General features: G+C 34.6%; 1 non-coding gene across 1 annotated transcript; it reads left to right on the forward strand.

Moving 5' to 3' along the window:
* The first annotated feature begins 7110 nt into the window (after positions 1 to 7110).
* On the forward strand, positions 7111 to 7183 carry TRNAT-UGU (transfer RNA threonine (anticodon UGU)). The gene has a single exon. It is a non-coding gene; the product is annotated as a tRNA-Thr (tRNA).
* The last annotated feature ends 14811 nt before the right edge of the window (positions 7184 to 21994 follow it).

The following is a 21994-nucleotide window of genomic DNA, read 5'->3' on the forward strand; positions in this document are numbered from 1 at the left end:
GCATACTCAGTGAAGTCTTTCCTAGGGCCGCCAGGGTAATTACTATATCTACCATTAGGTACGTAAATGGTGATCAGATTTTGAGATCAACAGATACTGGAAGCGTGTGATTGTCTAACAACTGCCCTGTATTATTCAAAATGAAAACGTTCAATTCATTTATTGTTCCACACTTCAGGCACGTGAACTCAGGGTAGCGGAAGCTGAAAGTGATAGTTTCATCAAAGGAATGACACTTCACATCGATACTTCCATGCAGGATGTTGAGGAAGATGTCAAAGACGTGTGTGGTGTTTATCTGCTCAAGGTGTATGTTGAATTTAGTAGTTGAAGCAAAGTTTATGGGCCAACCTCTGTTATATGTCCCGGCATCTAACCAACCAGTATCGTCAAAGGCCATTATGGCAACCATCGTATCTGTGACTGTACTTTCTGCTTAGCTGACACAGTTAGGGTGACATTGGTTCCAAAGCCCTTGACTAGTTCTTGCAGAAGTCTAAAGATCTACAGGCTTGGAGCCACATCAGTCACATTTGCTGTTCCACTAGTAGGTAGGCCACCATGATAATTACTCATCAGTATCCACATTGAATGGTATTAATCACGTGCCCACCCTTAGGTGGCCATCACGGTTATCAGTGCACTGATGGAGGCCCACAACCTCACCATTTTGAACATTTGAAAGCATATGAAACATTATTGTTCCAATATAAAAAGACGACAGGCTTTTGATATGCAGAAGCAGTTCCTGATAAACGTGTAAGATGCTCTTTTATCCCAAGTCAATTTCCCATCAGCTATAAAATGCTACAAAGACGCCCTGTATAATACAAGTTCTAAGGTGAACTAAGGCTTTGGTAGTGGTATGTACATGGCTCCAAGTGGCATGCAGCAATACATTGGACAAGTCGCCAGTTACGAGTTTTTCGTCGCGACAGAAAATCAGATGTTGTACTTAATTATTTGTTCTATCTGTATGTGTAAATTTAATTGTGAAACCGAAGAAAAAACAGTGGTTTATTTTCTAAAATTATATTAAAATGTTATTGTTTGACTACAAACAATAAAACAATAATTTTACAATACCTTTGTTTACTTAGGCCCTTTGAGTCGGTATTATCAACATCGCGGCAAATTACAATATAGAATAACATATGTTGTACGTGAAGGTGGAAAACTAACTGAATTTTGTTTAGAAAATACTGAAGAAAACAAATCCTTCGGAAACACGAACTATAAAACGTTACGAAATTGTACCTCAGAATGTCTTTAACAATCAAGGAGAGAGTCATATCAGGCAGTTGTATGGTGTGTATCGTAGATATATTTTTGAAGCTTGTTGAAGCTTCTAATGATAAAATTCATACATATATTTTATGTTTTTAGTTCGTGGTTAAGATTGTACGACATTATGAATTGCATTGACAATCATGTACTAAAGTGTTTTGAGTATGTCACTATATTTCATTAACAACATTTGTTTTAGGAGGAGTGTCATTTATTTGTCGTTTTGTAACATTTTTACACCTATTTTAAAAATTACCTTGCCTGAAATGTAAAATATTTTTAACTAATCGAAAACATAATTATATATAAACTAAAGCACTCATGCAATTAATGGTGAATACGACAACGTGCAGTAACAGACAACAACTACGATACTTGTAATGGATAAACAAAAGGTTTATCATTCTGAAATTTGTGTATTAATAAAAATCGTTAACTGGATGATATTTGAAATAGATAGTAGAACTAGAAGCTGAATCGGCTACTCAGTTTATTAACAAACACTAATTTAAAAAAAAAATATATCTCAGTAACCACGAAAGTAGGATAAACTTTTTATATTCATTGTGAAATTAGGACTAAGATGAATAGTTTTCCAAATAAATTATGCCACAATTTAGTGTTATTAAACTTTAGTAGGACGTTTTTTAGATATAATAGTCATTCAAAGTCAAGCAGAAATATGTTAGTTGAGACTCGGAGACTATTTCCGTAAATACAACTTAGTAGACAGTTTATCACGTGAAAGTTGTAACTAACAGTGACAATATTAATGATCGTATATTATAAAAATGGTTACGAATTTAAAATTATACGAATAAAACAGCTTTACGATGTGTCAGCCATAAAGTTCTAGATTTACAAATGTAAAATCGGAGATTTGATTCCTTCTGTCGGACATAATGCACATAATGCATTGAGAAGCTTTGTGCTAAAAGGAAACAAACAAAAAAGCAAACAACCTGAATAAGACAAATTAGTGTTATATAGAATATGTGCGGTGTAGGGTTATTAAAGTATTGTTTATGTTTTAATTTCTTAATTAGCCAATAAAATAGACCTTTTGTTTTGCAGGTCGATTAAAATTTAGACTGTTAGCATCTGTACAGGCTGCCAAACGACTGAGTAATTATGTCATATTTCCTAGAATGTGATTGTGATTTCAGTGAAATAACAAAACACCCGGAAAATGTAGTCTTTGAATACAAAATAAAATGCACTTATTTATAATAAATGTATTGAATAAAATTTTGAAAGTTTCTGAAATTAACAAAAAATCTACGCGCTGTTGTTTTTATTTTTTTTCGTTGTTTCATGTACTTTAAACAGAAGAACTATAGAATAGTTATACTAGAATTATTGTATTAACTTCTTACTGCAAATTTTAAATGTTTTGTTTGTCTCTTCCAGACTGCAAAAATTTGAATGAATGTTAATATGATAATGATCAGTCTTACGATTGTTTTTTGTAATCTTGTAGAATATTTTATAATTATGCGAACATTAACTATCATACATTTTCAGTGTTACGTATTATGGTTCAGCTTCGTTTAAATTGGTTTTCTGGAAATATGTGGAAAACATGTTTGAATTTGGCTTTATATATAAAAGGACTTATTTTAATATACGTTTCCGAGTGGTTCACTAATAGGTTTAAAGGCTTAAAATGTACAAAAAAGAGAAAGGGTTTGATTCGTTGATTAAAAAATCAGTCATATAGGTTTGCACTCAGAAAGCAACTGAAAAGTACTTTCCCATGGGTGTGTTTTTTTCTTATAGCAAAATCACATTAGTTTGTTTGTTTGTTTCGCTCAAAGCTACTCGAGGGCTATCTGTGCTAGCCGTCCCTAATATAGTAGTGTAATACTAGAGCGAAGGCAGCTAGTCATCACCACTCGCCACCAACTATTGGGCTACTCTTTTACCAACGAATAATGGGAATCACCGTCACATATAACGCCACCACGGCTGAAAGGGCGATCATGTTTTGGTGTGACGGGGATTATGAGTGGAGTGCATTAACCACCTTGGCTGTGGAGGGCCTTTTCGTTGAGGAATTCAATAAGGTAATTTTTCCACATGTGACTATTTGGAATATTTGTTGTTCCCTACTATTAAATACTACCATACTTAAGAATTATCGTTCTAGTAAATGAATGGGAACACCCTACAGGGTTTGATAGATGTGAGGCTATATATTACAGAATCAGTACTTACTACTTCGTAGATATTATATGTTAACTTTATATTGTACGCTATATAATTTAAACTTATATTTCAAACCCATAAAGTTTCAAAACTGGTGGAAAGTTAATTTTTCGAGAGACACTATAAAACAGCATGCGTTATTATATCACATTCTCTGAGAGTTGATATACATAAACACCATTTAATTATGACAAGCCGCTGTCAGTTTTATATTTACATGGAATCGTGTTAAGCCTTTTGGGAAAAATAGGTGGAATTTATGTATTTTTCTAAAATGTTCAACGTCGGTGGGTCCTCAAAGCCGTTGAGATTATGGGACAGTAACCACATCATGTTTGCATTTATCCAGCTCTATATTCGTGTGCAAGTTTTTGCTACATTTGTATGCTTGTTAGTAATTCGAATTTATTAGCTCAACTTAAGTAGATATAACTACAATATTCTCCTATTCTTAATACGATCTTTACTTCTTCACACATTGTTTTTACTATTCTTACCAATATCTCCGAGCCTCTCTTACTACAGAGATGTTAATAAACAATATCTCGTAGAATTATATCAAATCCACAAAATACCAATACAGGTTTCAGCTCTCTTTTAAAAGATCTCCCTTTCTCACAGATACCAGAATTTGCTGCTAGCTCTATATTCATTCCTTGCAGACCCAAGATTAATATTTTGGTTTCAACCAGCATTTTTACGACGAAGGTAACAATACTCTTCTGTGTCATTTTGGGACTAGCATAGACTTTACTCACATTTTCAAATGACGCTAGGTGCGACTTGAACTTCGTGCAATTTAATAGCTGAACAAAAAGAAACCAAATTTAAATGAGCGAAAGAAAACTCTCACGAAAAACATTTGTTATCGGTCAAACAGAGTATAACTGCGTACAATGTCCAATTAGTGAAACGTTATAACAATTCTATAATTAACGAGTTTAAGTATGCTAAAAGATTACTTCCTTTAGTTATACATTTAATTAGTGCAAGTATCACACCAATCAAGGTCAAACCCGAGAACTTTAGATTAGAATTCCAACACCCTATCACTGTGCTTAATTATATTCAACGTCTATCTGGAGTTTAATATACTTACGTTCCCTTTCATACAGCCTCCAGTAGTAAAGCGATATGTCTGCAGACTTACAAAACAAGAAATCTGGTTTCATTAGTCGTAATGGGAAGATAACAGGTAGCCTATTGCTGATTGATTGAATATTTGTAATTAACCACAAAGCTACACAATGGGAATAGAAACCCAGTTTCGAGTACTGCGAGTCCGCAGCCATGCCATTGGAGAGGAGTAAGTAGCCCATGATGTAACTTTGGACTTAACTCCAAAGAAATAAACAAAACCTTTTATATAATTATTAGAATATTGTTGTTAGCCTCAGAAATTAAAGAAAAACAGTTTTCTGCACACATAACACTTTCTAAACTAAACAAACTGTACAGAATTAAAGACAATCATAAAGTTGAAGATTTATTGCCATATGTTGTAGTTATTTACAAAGAACAAATTAGGATAAAAAAATATTCAAGAGCATATTCATCACTGCGATTATTTTGAAAAGAAAAATCAGCTATTGATGTAAAACGTGAAAACTCTTTCAACATGGTGTCGGTATACATGATCAACCACGTGACCTCTTTGTGGATTTAATACTTCTAACTTTCAATATAGTATGTACATCTTCACAAAATTTGGCAGTACTTCACTTAATATAACAAGTCTTTAACATACAAAAAAAAAGAAATCAATTTTTATTGAATTATTTGTAATAAAATAAAATAAAATATTTGTCCATATATTTCGAGTATTCGTTTTGAATGGTTCGTGTGCAAAGTAATTTTCATGTTGAAATTAAAACTACTTTTCCTTATCTCAAAAACTTTCTTTGTGTAATCCGTCAAACTTCGTAATTGCATTTCAAATGTTTTTGTTTTTTTAGTAGATGTTCATACTTTCTTTCTCTCTCTCTCTCTCTGGTGTTTAGGTATATTTGTATACCCAGGAGGGTCAGGTACACTAGATGTCTTCCATTTCTTTGTTGGAGTGGCCTGATTAATATCTTACGAGTAAATACTGAATGGCTCGAATAATATGATAACTTTTGTCTGGTCATTTTTAGGGCAATGTCCATTTATACTGTTTTTTTCATATTTTTTTAATAAGTCTAGAACGTAGGTGGCCTTTTTATTTTAGTTCTATTTAATTATTACTGCTGTTATTATTATTTTAAAAATTTTATTTTAAATAATTTTATCTTAAAGATCTGATGTACAAGTTAAACGGGGAGAAGTGTTTGGGTCCCTCTTCACCATATGTGCAATATCTGTCTAGTTCGCATAACAACTCATTTTTTCACAAATTTTTATCAAAATATTTTATTGTACTATGTAGAAGTCTATCTGGTATTGTTTGTGTATTTGATTATTGCGCAAGAACTTTGAGGAAGTGATACATCATCAGCGAACTGTGACACGTATCCTTGGTTTCGGGATTTGAGTGGCATGTTATTTACATACACGATGAAGAGAATAGGACTTACCACCCCTCCTTGAGGGACGCCAGCTTCTGGAGTGAAGAACTCCGAGAAAGTTCCCTCTACGTTTATTCTACATTTTCTATTCTCCAAAAAGTTAGATAACCAGCGAATAATTCTTCGCGGTAGTCCCATTTCATACGTACGGAACCGAAGACCATTGTGCCATAGAGTGTCGAATGCTTTCTCGAAATCAAGGAAGCAGGCGACAGTGCATTCTTTTCTATTAAAGCTGTTTATTATTGTTTCAGTTAATCTAATTAAGTTGTTGTTTGTCTATATTTTCTAAATCTGTTTTGTTCTTCTGGTAATTTTGAATTAATCTCCAAAAATGTGAAGAGTCTGTTGCTTATTGTTCTTTCAAAATTTTGCCTACACAGCTGATCTGGCTGATTGGCCGATAACTGTTTGGTTTATTTGCTAGTTTTCCGTCTTTGTGGAACATGAAAATGTTAGCTAGCTACCAAGAAACTGGGATGTATCTAGAGTATAGAGATAATTTAAATATGGCTAACAGGTGGTCAAATAATTTTGGAGTGCCTTTTTTGAGAAGTATTGTTTGTATTCCATCATTTTCCGGCGCTTTGTGTTTTGAATTTTTGATTGATTGTTCAAGTTCATTAAGTTTGATTTTTCTGGTGAGTAGTTGTGTAATGTAGTAATTTGTAATATTAGTGTTGCTGTTCGTGATGTTGAGTGGAAAGTGCGGTTTATATAATTCTATGTCATTTGTTACGTGGTTGTTTATTTTATTGTAGTAATAGTTGTTCATGTCCGTGTCATTACGTGTTTTAAATGTGTTTTGTAATTGATGTTTGAAGGCTTCTGCTTTTTCATTGTTGGTTTGTGCTAAGGTATTGTTATATTCCAGTGTTGGGTATTTTCTTGTCGTGAGTTCATTTGTGAATCTTTCTAAGTGTAGTCAGAACTTACTAGGGTCGGCTTATTGGTTTAGTTGAGAGCAGAAGTTGTCCCAATTTTCTTGTTTTAGCTGTTTAATTTCTGCTCTAATTTTATTTCTAATGTTGTTAATTTGTGTTTTAAATTTTTGTTCTTATTATCAGTTGCCTCCATAACTCAGTGGTTAGAGCCCTGGTCTTGTAAACCAGGGGTCGTGAATTCAATCCTCACTGGGGGTTATAATAGAAATATTGTAACAAGAATGGGATAATTATAGCTTACAATTTGTTTTCTCTAACTCAAATTGGAAATCTGAGCTGCCTTATAACCACACACACAAATCTAAATTACCCTGTTACTTTATATTGTAATACAATCCCAGGTTCATTTATTCTAATTATCGCTTCTAATTTCGTAATAATGTATATCTACTTATATATTTTTTAAATTGCTTTTTGAACCGTGACTAGCCACTGTCCAATGTGATTATAAAGTTGTAAAACACTCTTGGAACATACAACTCATTTTACGCTATCGAATTACCTTGCCCATGAGTTACCAAAACTAGTGAAACATTTTTTTTTCGTAATCTAATCTTAACTATCTTCAAAATATCCTTACTTTTAGATGATTTTTTTATAATTATACATAAAGAATAAACATGAAAAACGAGAAAAAAAATTCTTTTTTTTTCGCTTTTTGCCGTCAGAAAAAGTGAACTCTAATTTTTTATACTTCTTATAGCACTACAATTAATAATTTTTATTTAATTAAACAATGCTAAAGAAATAAAGACTACAAATATCCGGAAAATAGACAAAAATCCCCTTACCTCTTAAGTGGGTTAAGGCGTTCGAGTCCCCGTCGCACCGAACTTGCTCGCCATTTCAGCCGTGGGGACGTTATAATGTGGCTGTCAAACCTACTATTCTTTGGTAAAAGAGTAGCCCAAGAGTTGGCGGTGGGTGTGGATGACTAGCTACTTTCCCTTTCGTCTTAAACTGCTAAATTAGGGACAGCTAGCGTAGAGAGTCCTTGTGTAGCTTTGACCGAAATTCAAAACAAACAAACTCAAAAAGTTTCTTGCCTTCTAACGCTGCAATTTATCCAAACTAGTTGTTAATTTTCCCACACGAAAGCTGATCGTACTCTGATAAACATAACCGCATACAAGATCTGCGAACCTATTTTTTACGAACCTGAACTTCTCTTCTTTACCGGAAATTCACACTACAAAGCGATCTGACATTTTAGACAACTAAAAACCTGATACATGGTATACTCCAAAAAGGAACAAGTACATATTTCAGTATATTTTTGTCATAACTAAATTTAATTATGAAAAACATTTCCGTTCGTCTACAAGTGTATTTTTTAAGCTTGCGAGTGAAGTTTGAAGCAGCTCAAACTGAACTCACCTAACTCAAGGAGAATGCAACTATAAATACCCTTTAAAAGACTGTTGCGTGAAACTATGCATTCCTCGGCGATGGGTTCATTCTTATGCAGGTTAACGCCAGACCACATGTCGCCAGACTGTATATGGATTTCTTTGACGAAGAAAGAATAGAGACTTTTGAGTGACCCGCCAGATGTCCAGATTTAAATCCGATGGTACATTGCTGTGATATGTTTTCGAGGATTATTAGTGAACGCCAGCACCTTCCTCAGAATGTACAGGAGCTCGGATAAGCCTTGGTGGACTAGTGGGCTGCTATACCCCAAGATAGCATCGATAGACTGATTCAAAGTGTGCCAAATCGGTGTCAGGAGTGTGTGACAACCCGTGGAGGTCACACTAAATATTGAATGTTTCAAACATTTCTTGAATAAATGCACGTAAACTGTTTAAAGTATTGTTTCATATGGGATATCAGTTTCGGTGATACTAGTCATTTTTTCAACTTTTATTTATCCATGTTTTACCGTTCATCACACATTAAAAATGGATACAGATGAAACTAAAATGAGGCAAATTACCTAAAAAATAAAAAAAAATATTATCACATTTGGAACACTGAGATAAATTTTATAAGAAAACGTACTTGTTCCTTTAATTTTTTGAGCAGTTTATATTACTTAAGAAGTGTTTAACCTGTTGACTGCCAAGTATTTCAGCTGCTACAATACAACTCTAACGCTTCTTCATTTTATAACGTTTTCGTGACGCCATTTTGGATCGAAAGTGAAACAATTTGTAAGTAGGTCAAATGCATGTATGGTGCTGACATCTAGCTTTGAAGTTAGGTATTATTGAGAACGAATTAACTCGTCCGTGGCACTGTGTTACCGATCGACTTGGACGAGTTATCTCGTCTACGGCACTGAACAGGTTAAAGACTAAACTACCATATAAGGTAGACACAGATGCTTAGCTAAACGAAAAAAGAGTATTTGAAAGTCACTTGAGTAACTGATTCAGCTTTCCTGATCATTCAGATGCTACTAAATTATGTAGTGAAAAACTTTACAAAGAATATTTCATCACATTCCTCAGGTTTCCATCAAATTTTAATATGTGGTGAGAATATGCCTGATATATAGGATAATTGTTGCTTTACATTACCAAGCTATCGAACCAAAGAAATTTACCCTCCTATTTCCATAAACTAACCCAGTTTTTTCCACTTTTACGCTTGAAAAGTTGTTAGGTTGGATAAACAGAAATTGATCTGCGTGTGTAGTATTTCGTCAAGGATGATAACAAGATCGATCTAAATCAATGTAAGAATGAGACAGAATAGAGTGTATTTTAAATAATCACTCATTCCAATTATTATATAACAATTAAAGAATTTTATGCCTTAAAAATAATCACCTCTTGCGTGTACACCTGAGATATGTTGTTTGATTTTTATAGCTACTCTCGGGTTTTATCTTCCTTATAATCATTGGGCCTCCTGAATATCAATTAGATGCTAAGCGAATTTCGCAGGTCCTCGAGCGTTGTAGCATTTATGATAATTCATACGTTGGACACACTCAGGTTCACATATCATGAGTGGTGATGTTTGATCAGGTGATGATGATAACTCACTCGTTGGACATACTCGGGTCCCCTTATCATGAGTGGTGATGTTTGATCAAATGATGATGATGACTCATTCGTTGGACATACTCAGGTCCCTTATCGCAAATGGTGTTTTTTGAGCCGCATTTCGATTTTACAACCTGCCACTTGTGGATCGAGATCCCTAACCACAAGGCTAAATGTCTAAATGGCCATATCAGAGATCCATAGAGTTAAGATATAGCCATCCGTCATTTAGAAATAATTATCATAAGGGTTCTGTCAGGATTTCTGTATTGAATAAGGGCTTTGACTGTCATTTTTATAAGCGCCACTCTTCAAAGTGCGATATGTATTCACGTCTTGAACCAAAACCGTTTTCATTTGCAGTCCAACGTGTTAACTATAAGTCACGCCGAAGCCAAATTAAAAAACAAAACAAAAAATCAATCAGTATACCTAGAATTTATTAATTTTAATATAAGAAATGTAACATTTTTTTTTCGGGAAAAATCAAACCTAAATATGTTACGCTAGAATTTTTTTTTCTCCATCTGTTAGTCATTAGTCTGATTCACAGAGATCTATTCTTTAAACAAAGAAGCATAATTTGTTTCATGCAATCGTTAACTCTCCTGTTTGTTCTGGTTATCTGCCGTCTCTGATTTAAAAGTTATTGACTAGACGGAACGTAGATATCCAACACCACTCATCGCAGAATCTTGGGCTATTCTTTTACCAACAAAAAGTTGGATTTGCTTTCACATTATAATGCTCTCATGGCTGAAAAGGCGAGTACCTTCGATAATGGGATACAAACTCACGATCTACAAGTTGCAAATCGAACCTCTCTAACCACAAGGCCATACTACACCCTGTTTACACAATAATATAATTTTGAATCAGCATCTTCATTTTGCTAGCGAAAAATGTCACCAATGTAGAATTACAAAATAAGATTGCAAACTATAGTGACACCACAACTTGTTTTGATGACTATGTCACAATAAAGAAAAAAGGAAATTTTGACAACTATTTACTTATGATCAAACTCCAATTAGATGCCTCAGGAGAAAGCTCCATTCTTGTTGCTGTTCCAAATTTTATCTAATAGTACAACTGAACTTTTTAAAGAGTGTTACTTACTAATAAAACTCGTGTATTTGTAATTCATAAGTAATTATAAAGTGCCAAAAATGAATTGTATTTTTAAACTTTAGGTGTCTCTACAAGACCAAGTATTAATCATGAGTACCTGATATTTTAAGTTTGTCACACATATGCTTTATTGTCGTCATCATGTGCTATTGAACATGTCATTACAACATTCAGATACCATATAATATTTAGATAGCGTGATACCAAGTAAAAAAAAACAAAAACAAAAAAGGTATTTGAACGTATATTTTTCTCACCAAATCCCAAAATTTTGCAACGCTGGAGCTGAAAAAGGCTTAGCATAATAAAGGTTTTATTAACAATGTAAACTGTTGTAAAAAGTACAACTTTTAATTATTTTATTATATCGCCCTTTTTAGGGCGATTTAAACATACAGACATGTATTGTGAGCGTGGTAAATCTTACAACAATTAAACTCTTGCCGATATGTTTGATACTGGATATTTTTTATCACGCGATGTGCAACTTCAACTTCTGGAATTTTTTTTTTCCTGTGTGCTTGTAGATTTGTAGAAATAAGGGTCATTCATGATTTTACCGTTTCGTCTCTATTTTCAGTCACGGAAAACTTTACTTTTCTCCACTTGGAAAACACATTAAAAATAAAATCGGACAGCCTGATTTGCTGTGCGTGGTGGAGCAAATCAAAGGTGAAGAGCTTACACGCAGATTCGACGTTTGAGTTATAAAGCGATGAATAGCGTCAGAAACAGTTCTGTATTATCAGTTTTGAAGTATCTACCGAGTATTCAAGCGAAAAACTGTCATTTGTGGCCAGAAATTGAAAACAACTTGGAAAAATGATTTTGAAGCGATGCTATTTGTTTACAAACACTGAGAGTGGAGATATGAATAAGTCTCATAATGATTTACTTGTTTTTCACGAGTTACAGAACTACAAAGCGATGAACGGCGTCAGAAACAGTTTTGTATTATCTATGACGTCAAGAAACGACTTTTCCGATTCTTTGGTGATGCGTTTTGAGGTTCGAAAAACGGCTGAGTTTTACATTCTACTGAATACGATGTTTCTCAGAATACTCGACCCGGCCTATTTATTCACATTTATTTATTTTGTAGTTTCGTTTTGTATCGTACAAAACATATGATCAGTGTAATTGTTGATAAAACATAAAGGTTATTTACCTACAAGTGTGGCAGGGAAGGACGGAAATTGGCCATAGCCTGTTGCAAGTCCAGATAATGTCATCAATACACTTGCCACTCAAATCATTGTTAAGTAACATAAAATGGAAGGTAAAACAAACAATGTAAGAAAATTAGCATTTTGGATATTCTTTACTTTATTTATTGAGTTTATATTGTCTTCATCTTTATGCGGTTTACTATACCCTTCAAACTTATATCCTTCCTTGAGAAAAATCGTATTCTGGAAAAACTATATTCCAGGACTTCAAAAACAAGAAAACAAAACGTGAACACCACCAAATGAATGGTGTGAGGTAAGGTCCAAGCTCTTGAAGCTGTAGGTATTACCATAAAGTAGCACGTTGTTCATTAATAGCTGAATAATGTCACTTGTCTTTGATATGTCTTTATCTTTGGACAATAAATAAATAATATAACAGAGATTACTATACAAGGTTGTAAATCATTTACAGCCACCATGAACTGTCGTCGCTACTAATTGTTGGCACCATTAGTGAACAATTGCACCACGGGTAATCGGCTAGTCTATATAATTGTGTTATGCTAAATATTACTTTTGAATCTTTAATAACTTGATTGTAATATAGCCCCTTTAGAACAGGAAACTTTATTAACTGATGAATTAATGTTAAGCGTTCTTTTAAAAATGAAATAATTAATTAAGTAATTGGCGTTAAGTGGTCTTTTTATAACAATTTAATTGTAAATGAATTAATCATATTGTCTTGGGTGTCGTTTACTACATATGACACAAAGATTTAGTGTCTTACATTCACAATTTTATTAAACTAGCTTTTGTTTATGTTATAACAGTTACAATAGCATAACGTATTAACTAAAAAAACCATACTTTAATAATGTATAATTTGTCTGTTCGTAATTCTACAAGGCAAAATTAAAACAAAATCCAGAAAGTTCCCTAACGTGACATATTTTGTTCTTAGCATGTAATCATCCCTACTTTATTTGCCTGATTTGCTGTGCGTGGTGGTTCATCTATCATATGAAGTATTGTATAACATTATGTTCTGAAAAGTTAAATGTCAGTTTCATTCACAGTATCAACATTGTGTCTGTGAGAAAACCAACGTCCAGCTTGATTGAATTTGTAACGACTCTTATCGCAAAATTAGAAAGCCAGAAATTTTTTGAAAGGTAATGCAATTGATCAACGTTTTGTTTGTTATTACTCTATATTGTTTGGGGCATTATTTAATTAAATAAAAATTATTAATTGTAGCGGTATGAAAAGTATACAAAATTAGGGCTTACCCTCTTTCAAAACCGAACGCAAGTAAAAATAAAATTATATAAGTATTTTATTTCTTGTTTTTCATGTTTATTTTTTATGTAAAATTATAAAAGCAACTAAAATGCAATATTTTCTAGATTAATTTTGCAAATGACCAAATATGCCTTTTTCTTAATGTGCGTTTCACTTTACTGTAATGTTTTCAGGTTTGTATTTAAAATATAATAATGATCACGGGGCTCGTTCACATAGCTCCCGTTCCTAAACGGAGGTGTGTAATGCACTCTACAATTCATTGGTGAATATGTCTTGACAAAACACACAAGAGTCATGCTTTATTGTGCAGTATTTATCAGCAAATATAACCCACAGCGATCCGTAAATTTATCATTAGAATTAGGAACTATTTTTTGTTGAAAAACCAAATGAAAAACACGAATCGCTCGAACTCATCTACATGAATCAATGTTGTGAGTTAAAAAATCACGAACTGGTAGATAGAATTTGGCTATAATAATCTATTTCCAATTGGCCACGAAATCAACTGAGCTTGGCTCACCCTGAAAAGGGCCGTTTGATTTAAAGTTTGTCAAACGTTTTATAAAACATAAATTTTGAAATTTTACCGCGGTTGCTGTTACCTCGGATCATGACTATGCTACTTTAATTCGGCCCGACATGGCCAAGAGTGTTAAGGCGTTCGACTCGTAATCCGAGGGTCGCGGATTCGAATCCCGGTCGCACTAAACATGTTCGCCCTTTCAGCCGTGGGGGGTGTTATAATGTGACGATCAATCCCACAATTCGTTAGTAAAAGAGTAGCCCAAGAGTTGGCGGCGGGTGGTGATGACTAGCTGCCTTCCCTCTAGTCTTACACTGCTAAATTAGGGACGGCTAGCGCAGATAGCCCCCGAGTAGCTTTGCGCGAAATTCCAAAAATAAACATACTTTAATTCACCTCATCGATTAAACAACGAATGCCTAAAGCCATACATGTGATTCTTTGCGTTTTCACGTGATTAACCTCCTTTGATTCACACATCTATGCATGTTTCAAATCAACAACACATACTTGCGTCCCATTCATAACAATACCCCGTGATTTGGTTTCTGCTTGTCTTCGGTAATGGTGGCCTTTTTTTTTTTTCTTTTTACTTTTCAATTTCTTGTTAACACGTACTTCTGGGTGAAAATAAACCTTAGTTTATAAGCGCCCTTAGTCAGTTGTTTGAACACTAATGTATCTTTTGTTTTATGGCCTTAACAACTTTTAAACCAATATTACTGTCACAGATTTTGATTGGATTTAGCCATAGTCTTTCTTTCTCTCTCTTTTTTAAAGTTGTTTTACGCTTGCTTCATATTAATCTTTGAACTTTTTTTTTTGAACAACATTTGGTGTTTCACAATGTCTTGCCCTCTACGAGTAGGGTCATCGAAAGAAGACAAAGTAACTGATATCATGAAGTGTACGATATTTATGGATACAGACAATATAAGTGATGCAGTCGTGTTACAGGCTGTATATGCATAATATGGAGAGACTTCTATTCCATCTGTAGTGTGTCGTCCAGGTGTATGTGAAGTGACGTTTGTTTTAAAATCGGATGCAGGTTTAGTTCTTGATAATGGTGACATCCATATGTTGATGGCGTTTATATTGGTACAAAACATGTTTGGGTTGTGTTTACAGGCACCCCTACTTCTTTGCTTTTTGTGTTGAATCTTGTTTGTTTTGGAATTTCGCACAAAGTTACTCGAAGGCTATCTGTGCTAGCCGTCCCTAATTTAGCAGTGTAAGACTAGAGGGAAGGCAGCTAGTCATCACCACCCACCGCCAACTCTTGGGCTACTCCTTTACCAACGAAAAGTGGGATTGACCGCCACATAATAACGCTTCCACGGCTGGGAGGGCGAGCATGTTTGGCGCGACTCGGGCGCGAATTCGCGACCCTCAGATTACGAAGCGCACGCCTTAACGCGCTAGGCCATGCTAGGCCCATTGTGTTGAAGCTCTTAAACAATTAGATAGGTCTGTGTTTGTGCGTGTGAAGCACGGTCAACTACGTTGTATCCACAACCTTCGTCTTAATGAGGATCATCTGTATCAAGATAGCACACTACTGCAATATTGTAGTTGCCATGCAGAACATCACGTGGTTCAGTTTTGTAGAAACGTATCTAAACTACCAGCCACCGCACGTGAACGGATCACGGGTGAATTACCAGCTGTTGTGCAAAGTGTAATAATTATTTATTCTTCTAAAGCAACTGCTACTGGAATAAAGAAAGAGGTGGATCCAGTGTCTGAAGGGAAAGATTTTATAGATTCAGACAGTTTAAACAATGCTCCTAAACAGTGGGATGATGAGTTTCCGGTATAACCTAAATAGTCCCATAACTTTCGACATACAATTATTGGCTGGCTTCACGCCATTTACAAACTGACTTTTCACCAATAAAGATATCTACTCTCCTCGTAAAAATAGTAATGTATGGAATTAATTCTCTGAATTTAAACGTCTCTTAATGTTTAAAATTTACAAACGTTCCTGGTCATATATCTATAATTCCCCGACTGATAAGCGTTTATCGCAGTTATAGCTTCCGAGGTTTATAGTATACTAACTGTTCGAAACCAGCAACATAAAACTGTCTCTACGCGCATCGATTTATGAACTTTAAGGCGACGTTCTCGGAAGTTCAGTTGTCAACAGTATTTGAAGATGCGCTTTTGCTTTCGTAGAACTTACATTGTTGCTTCTTACACTCGACGATCTTCTAAAAATTTAGAGAATAGGTGGGAATTTCGCAATATAACTTACGTACCTTTCTAAATATACATATTTAACTGAAACAAACATTGATAATAAAATAAATATACATTAGTAAATCTGTTACAATGCATAGTCACCGTGATGTGGGCCAGGTCCTGTTCAAATATTATTTACAGTTGTATCGAGACGAGTGTATGGATTTCTGGTCTTTAAGCGTTTCTTTTATCTCTATTATTTTAATTATATCAAATAATCCAGATTTCCCATATATCCAGACAGAAATTAAATACTACGTGGAGTCCCAAGGATGGCCCACCCCCCTAGCCGACTCGGGATCTACTAAATTTAATGTTACATACTATAAATAACTGCGGACGAATCTTCGATTTATTGTTTCGTATTATGATTTCAATTAGCCGAAAATTATAACTTTAAATTAAAAGTTAATTGAATACCAATATATATTAAATTTATTGTATTTGCCACCAAGATTGATACACACAATTTCCTTCTTACCAAAGATATATTTTAGCATACAAACATAATGCAATCTATAATAACGGTTATTACAAATAATTTATATACAAAAGTTTCATAAACTTACCAATAATATTGAAACTATCTCATCAGAAAACTGCCCAGCATGGTCAGGTGAGTTAAAGCGTTTGACTCGTAATCTGAGGGTCGAACCCCCGTCACACCAAACATGCTCGTCCTTTCAGCCGCGGGGGGCGTTATAATGAAGTGGTCAATTCCATTATTCGTTGGTAAAAGAGTAGCCCAAGAGTTGGCAGTGAGTTGTGATGACTAGCTCCCTTTCCTCTAGTCTTACACGGCAAAATTACGGACGGCTAGCACAGATAGCCCTCGTGTAGCTTTGCGCAAAATTCCAAAAACAAACAAACATCTGAAACCAAATATTTTATCGAGATTTAATCATGAGTGAATTGATTTTATGTTGATACACAGATATACTTCACTTGACAAGAAGGCTAACTAGCTCTATTCTTGGATCGCCTCGTGCTATTTACAAGCTGACTTTTTACCGAGGAATATATTTAATGTCATTTCAAAAATACTAATGTCTGAGGTCTGGCATGGCCAGGTGGTTAGGGCACTCGAACCCCTATCCGAGGGTTGCAGATTGGAACTTTGTCACTCCAAGCATGCTTGTTCTTTCAACTATAAAGGCATTATAGTATAGTATACTAATAGTATCAAACCAACAATACCAAAACGTCTCTTCGCGTTACGTTGGTTACCTTTTATAAGCATGAGAAAATAATTTCTAGAAATTTCAGCTGGCAACATTACTTGCAGTCACTAGTATTTTACATACATATATACATTGCTGATCCTTATATTCAAGAAACTTCTACAAATTCAGCAAATCACTATTATTTTACATACATACGTACATTGCTGATTCTTATATTCAAGAAACTTCTACAAATTCAGTGAATCACTAGTATTTTACATACATATATACATTACTGATCCTTATATTCAAGAAACTTTTACAATTTCAGCAAATCACCATTATTTCACATACATAAATACATTGCTGATTCTTATATTCAAGAAACTTCTACAAATTCAGTAAATAGGCGAGAATTTCGCAATACACATTTAACAAGTTACGTCGATTTCTAAATATATATTAAATTGAAATAAACTTAGATATTAAAATAAATATATAATAGTAATCCATTACACCTCCGTTTTTAGAGAAATAAAAAGTGGCGTTAGACAATTGGAAATTAATATATACGAGCAATGTCTTAAAATGTAATCATTGTAAAGATGAGCTGTTTCCTGCAGTGTTTCAATGTTCTTTTCACCCAAGTTAGTTTTGAGGTTGTTACTTGCACAACATATGCTTTGGGAACAACGATTTGATAAACAACAGCCCAGTCTTCTTAAGCTGGTACAACTGGTGGTCTCAATTTACTTCATGAGAACACAATTTTTGGAAAAAAGGAACCATTTAGAACTTTCTAGTTCATATTTTGGGACGACATATTAAAATAGTGAAGAGATCTGAGTATCCTTTTCTTGCTCGGTGATCACTTTACTTCTAGCAACAGAACTTCACCCAGTGAACCAAACCCATCACGTCCATTTTTTATCACTCATCAAAGAACTGCCATTAGCACAATTATTCACAATATAACTGTCGAATCCAAAACATCTCTCGGAGATAAATAAACATTATGAAGAGTAACATTAAGAAAACCATCCTAAATACCCTGAGCAATAACAGACGACAGAATTCGAATCTCAAGGCAATATACCTTCTAACAACAATGAGCCGCCCCGGTATCACGTTGAAATAGTATGACCATGGAATTAGCAGTGTCATTTGTCAGAGACACATAACCAACAGACGTAAATAAATGGTCTAAAGTCCTTTCTAAGTACATCACCTTTTTTTATCAGTGGCCAAATCAACATCTGGTAATCTGGTAAAATTACATCCATATGTGGACAAAAATGCAACAGGTGTTGCCTCCCCTTCTTTTTCAAATGTCAGCAATCATACATAACATGACCAATTTTTTTATATACAGAAATAGCAGGTAGACCTTGATTATTGTGATGAAGTTTCATCCTGACTGTATGAAGATTTCAAACTAGATGAGCTGGATTTTTAAGATGAATTCAACTTTAATAGATTGAACAGATACAAGTTTTTGTTGAGATAAGAATTTCTCTTTGTAAAAAGTGGTTTTGTGTATTTAAAGTGTGATCATCGGAAAGAGCAGTTGCTTCCTGTCGTGTTTCAACTTTCTTTTCATCGAAGTAACTTTTGAGGTTGTCACTTGTACAACATTTAAATTCCTCAATTAGACATAATTGTCTTAGTTTGCCGAAACTGTTACCAAAATGCATCGAATTACGATATTTGTCAAAACAAACCTCTTTTTCTTAGGCAAATTTCAAATAAATTTGACTTTCTTGCTTGTGATAACCTTCAAACGTTTGGCGCCAAGCCTCAAGTACGCTTAGAATATACCTGCTTTAACCTTATAATCTGTAAAAACCTTTTAGAGAGAGAGGCATAAGCTTCTTTCGTGTCTCCATTTAAAACAATTTGTCATTATTATTACAATTTTTCGTTGAACTATTTCATGATTTGGGCAACCTTCTCAAAATCTTGAAAGTATTTATCAACTACACTTTCATTAATTGGTGGTACCTTAATATATCGATTGAGTTGTAATTTTGCCTTGGTTAATCGAAGTTGAGATAAGTTTTCATTTCTTTCAGCCTAATGTTTTTATCATAATCGATCAACTGGTATTTTAATAGCATACTTCTTTAGTTTATTTTTTTCATTGATTTTTTAACCTCTAATTATAAAGCATTTGTTGTATCTTTCTAGGAGGGAGCTTCAAAAAACTTATTGGCATGATAAATATAAATTGAATTAAGATTTGAATGTCAATTTAGAACAAACACTGTCTCTGGTTTAGATCTCAGACAATCCCTAATTTAATACATTATCTATTTCGAAATAACATTTCTCATAATTTTGATTTAAAAGTTAAATGAATATTAATATGTATTAAATTTGATATTTGCCCACTAGACTGATACACATCAATTTTCTTTCTTAACTCAAATATTATAATATACAAACAATAATACAGTTCATAATAACATATATTACAGATAGTTATTAAAAATAATAATTCATAAACAAAAGTTTTACAAACAATATTGAGTCGTCTGTCTGGTCTGAGATATACTGACCAAGCACAAAATGCTACAATGCACAGAATCAAGATGTTTACCAAGGTTTTAGAAACTTGTTTCTACCAGTACCTCAAGGCATCTTTTCATACAAGTCCTACAATTCCTAGGATGCTACTGTGTATTGTAGCATGTTGTTCAATAGAGACTGCACATTTTTTACGTCGTAGCGCTCGCCTATGTGGTCCTTGTGAAGAAAATACGAGTGCCCGCAATTTAAGCTAAGTCATTTCTACACTAATCTGTTACCAGAGAGCCCAGAAATTTGTAGAGTTGGGTTATTGACCACCCATTGGTCTCCTAGATTTTTGGGTAAGGTAGGTATACTCGTGTACTTCGTTGATTTCGCTGTCCTAGCGGTAGGTGTTGTGTATAGTCTTGGTATCAGGTGAATTCAGTTGTTGTTGTAAAGAACAGCTCTTTTTTTGTGCTTTCGCCAAATTTAATCAGTTTCGTTGCTCTCGCGGTTCCCACTGCACGAATTTTTTTGGGATTGTCAAGATATTTGGAGAGTTTCTTGATGGTTACAGCAAGGGCCACTCCAATACTTGAAATATAGCAATATCAGAAGTAAGGTCAGATGCAAAGTGGTGCACAAAGTAATGTGGGTATTTGGTTGAAGGCATATGGTAAAGCTATGAGGTGAACCAGACTGCTTTAAATAAGAGATAGTCAGGTCATGTTTTTTTACGAAAGATGCTCTGACCTTGTCCTGCCACTGTTTTACGATCTTGTTTTTGTTTTCTCATTGAGCTTTTCTGCCCCACTACAGTTTTGGTCTTTCATTTGGTTGTACTTCTCTAATCTCACCCAGGATAAGCTGCAACTCCCGATCTGAGAGCTCTCTATCAACTAGGGTGGTGGACACGTGGTCTGCCACATACCGAGCTTTGTCTAGGCCGAATCTCATCATGCTTTTTTTTTTATGAACAGATGGCAAATAACAAATTTGTAGACCATGCAGAGCAAGCATTTTGCAGATTAAAGCTGCTTCTTGCAGGTCCAGAATGACTGGAGTTGTAATAATGAGGAAGACGCCGACACCATTTTTGTAGTGAGTAGGGCTGTATCTATGACATCTACAGTATTAACACTGCAATAGTTATTTGTACACAAAGCAGCACATTTGTCCCACTCTTCATCAAATTGCCACCTGAGAAAGCTTACTTTGCTGCAGACTGTACGACTGAACAGCTTCAATTAAGAGTGATACAACAGCACAGATGACATTGATGTTGTTGACTAAAAGACTCTAATAGTGTGGCAAATGTTGTAGTGCCACCAAATTAACCATCAGCCTCTGGACACCATATAATGTGTTTTTGTACCATTCACAACAATATTAACCATTGCAGCACCCCTGTTAGCGCCTGCAGACAGTCTCTTGTGAAGTACCTAACCTATCGCCATAATAGTGTAGTCACCCTGGTAATGGTAGTTTTCATTTGACCCACTGCTAAAGGACCATTTATATACATTATCTTTGATTGACCATTCTCTTCTGCCTAGACAATGAAAAGTAGCTTATGAGAGTCCATGTAGTATTTGATGTCGGTATCCTGTATGACTATGGGATTTCACAGCTTGGTGATGTGCTAGTTGTTCCAATTGATTTATTCTGTGGGAAGAGTGGTGTCATATAGTAGCAGCATCTTGATTTATACTGGAGTTTCTGTCACCTGAACCACAAATTCAACATAGTTTCTGATGATGGTAACCTGTGCGAAATCGTCTGTTAGCGTGTTGTTAAATCTCAAGACCTACAGTGCGTCAACATAGTTTCTGATGACAGCATCATGTAAGGCCATGTGATTGCCCAAGTCGGTGATATGGTTGCCGCTCATCGCCAAGTCATCTATCAAGGTGTTGCCAGCTTTTAAGGCTTACAGTCCATCTTGAATGCTA

This window comes from Tachypleus tridentatus, chromosome 13 (genome assembly GCF_004210375.1).
Source record: "Tachypleus tridentatus isolate NWPU-2018 chromosome 13, ASM421037v1, whole genome shotgun sequence".
In the NCBI taxonomy this organism is placed as follows: Eukaryota; Metazoa; Arthropoda; class Merostomata; order Xiphosura; family Limulidae; genus Tachypleus; species Tachypleus tridentatus.